Below are 2,841 nucleotides of genomic sequence, written 5' to 3' on the forward strand. Positions count from 1 at the left end.
TGGATCACCCGAATCTTCTGACAGAGTATTAGGTTAATATATATGCAGATGTTTCTGGATTGAAAATAAACTACTTTAAATCTAATTTGAGATTTGAGGATAGGACGCATCAAATTTCAAAAGATGTTTTTCATCCAGCAAATTGGAAACTAGAATGGGGGAAAGAACACTTCACTTTAATAGGTATAAAATTTTCACTTAACTTAGAAGATATGATTCTGGTAAATACAGAACTAAAAATACTTGAATAGAAAAATATTATGAAACATTGGTTAAGAAGAAATCTTACAGTTATGGGCAGAATTGTTGTTGTGAAAACTATAATTGTTCCAAAAATAACACATCTACTAATTTCGTTACCAAATCCATCATTGGTACTGTTGAAACAAATAAATAAAATGTTTTCAATTTTATATGGCAAAATACATCAGATAAAATAAAACGAAAAGTTTTGGTGCAGGATTATGAAAATGGTTAACTCTGTTTCAGTCTGTAACAGGTTTAACAACTAAGCAGCTAGTAATATACGAGGATTATTTTATTCAAATTAAGAAAATTAATCTAAAAAAAAATGTTTTCTGGAAATATGTACTGAATAGTTGGCCTATATGTGTTTTACCTCTTCAGAATGGGCAAAGTATTACAGTTTACCATTCTGCTTTTTGAAAGATCCAGCACTGTTGTGGTTCTAGTATCAAATTTTACATAGAATTACAGGCCCGTAGGAACCGGGGGAGCGGGGGGGGGGGGGGGGGGGGGGGACAAAAAGGTGATTTTATCTAGATGAATAGAACTACAGTTTTATTTGGAATTATAAATAGTAAAAACACTTTTGTACATTGGTTAATTGTATTAAAGTATTGTATTAAATATATAAAACAAAGTTGCAAAAAGAGTACATTAAATGAAACGAGTTAAACATTTCATCAAATTCAAGTTACAAATAGAGAAGTACATAAAAACTATATTATAAAAACTGTTGACATACACAATTCGACGACATCTGGGAACCTTGGTTGCGAGTTCTAGAACACTATAGTTGAAACATTAAGTACTTTTATTACATATTTTTAAATCACGATGCCAGTTTTGAAAGTCTATCTACTTATCTTTTATCCTTACCGTATATCTTTATTTAGAGTATATTTTATTTCCACTTTGAAATTGCTCTATTTCATTCTGATATCAATATGTTATATTACTTTTAGATTATGATTATGTAATGTCTGTTTTCTATACGCGTTTACTCAGAGCTAAGACTGGAAAAGCTGCATTAAGTTATGACGTCGCTTATCAAAATTACGTCATTCGTGGTGCACGTGAAATCATTATGACACACGTGGGTTATGCTGGTTATATTTCCCTGAATATCTTGAACTATGTGGATAATAAAATACCATAATGTACAATACGACACGACACGACACGACACGACTCGACACTGCAATGCAATACAATGCAATGCAATATAATACAATACAATAATATATAATACAATAATATATAATACAATATAGTCTTCATTGCAAAATTGGTTAAGGATATATTTTCCCATTAAAACAAAACAAACATATGAACTACATGTAGTTATAATAATAGCAAAATGTTTTACAAGAACAAAACAATTTCGATGTTATTTATGCAAAGATTAACTATGGGACTGAAGGATCAGTTAATTTGGACTCTTTGTTTATCACAAATAAATGTAAAAATAATTTAAATATCGAAATATATCACTGGCAACTGTGATAACTGACGTTTAATCCCTGACCCGAATGCGGGCGGAACGTAGCTCAGTGGTACAGCGCTCGCCTGATGAGCGATCGATCTAGGATCGATTCCCGTCGGTGGACCCATTGGGCTATTTTTCGTTCCAGCCAGTGCTCTACAACTGGTATATCAAAGGCCGTGGTATGTGTTATCCTGTCTGTGGGATGGTGTATATAAAAGATCCCTTGCTGCTAATCGAAAAGAGTAGCCCATGAAGTGGCGACAGCGTGTTTCCTCTTTCAATATCTGTGGTTCTCAACCATATGTCCGACGCCATATAACCGTAAATAAAATGTGTTGAGTGCGTCATTAAATAAAAACATTTCCTTCCTTCCTTCCTGACCCGAATACACAGCCCAGATAGCCTAGGCATGTGCATTGCCTGTGGCGTTACGTGATCCTTGATTCAGTCATATATTAAAATCAACGATGCATGTAAATGATCTGAATTTCCACTTTAATTTGAAGATATTACTTCAACCCGTGATAGCTCAGTTGGTAGAGCGGAGGACTGTAGAGTTATATGCAATGATATCCTTAGGTCACTGGTTCGAATCCGGTTCGCGGGAATATTCTTTTTGTTGCCCTTTTTAAAAATGCACCACCACAAAAAAACGCACCCACCCCAACCTTTTCTGCCTCCATCCTGGGACCTAATTCACAAAACTCTCTTAGGCTTTGCTAGACAACAAAGCATCCTCTTTGTAAGTCTTTTAGCATTGCACTGCTAGATCGCAAAGTTGTGAGAGTTTAGTGAATTAGTCCCCTGATACGGAGAATTAAGTGAGTCCTAATACTGATTATGTAGGGGTGACATGACTATAACTAGCGGTGGCATTACCCACCCGACCACGAAAAGTTAAAAAATGTGCCCTGTTTAATTCAGAAATGCTATTTTTATCCATCTGATATAGACTCTATATTATTATACCCCGATTCTTTTCATACCCCTCAAACACCACTTATTTTGAGCTAGGTACAGTTTTGTAGGGGGTGGGGACACATATTCTAGTAGAGGGGGGCACAATATCCAGTGGCACGGGCGTAGGAAGCTGCCAAAGGGGGGGGTGG

General features: G+C 35.4%; 1 non-coding gene across 1 annotated transcript; it reads left to right on the forward strand.

Annotated features, from left to right (window-relative positions):
- The first annotated feature begins 2,250 nt into the window (after nucleotides 1–2,250).
- Trnay-gua lies at nucleotides 2,251–2,339 on the forward strand. Its single transcript is given in 2 exon segments — nucleotides 2,251–2,287; nucleotides 2,304–2,339. It is a non-coding gene; the product is annotated as a tRNA-Tyr (tRNA).
- The last annotated feature ends 502 nt before the right edge of the window (nucleotides 2,340–2,841 follow it).

Source organism: Gigantopelta aegis, chromosome 15 (genome assembly GCF_016097555.1).
Source record: "Gigantopelta aegis isolate Gae_Host chromosome 15, Gae_host_genome, whole genome shotgun sequence".
NCBI classification, from domain to species: domain Eukaryota; kingdom Metazoa; phylum Mollusca; class Gastropoda; order Neomphalida; family Peltospiridae; genus Gigantopelta; species Gigantopelta aegis.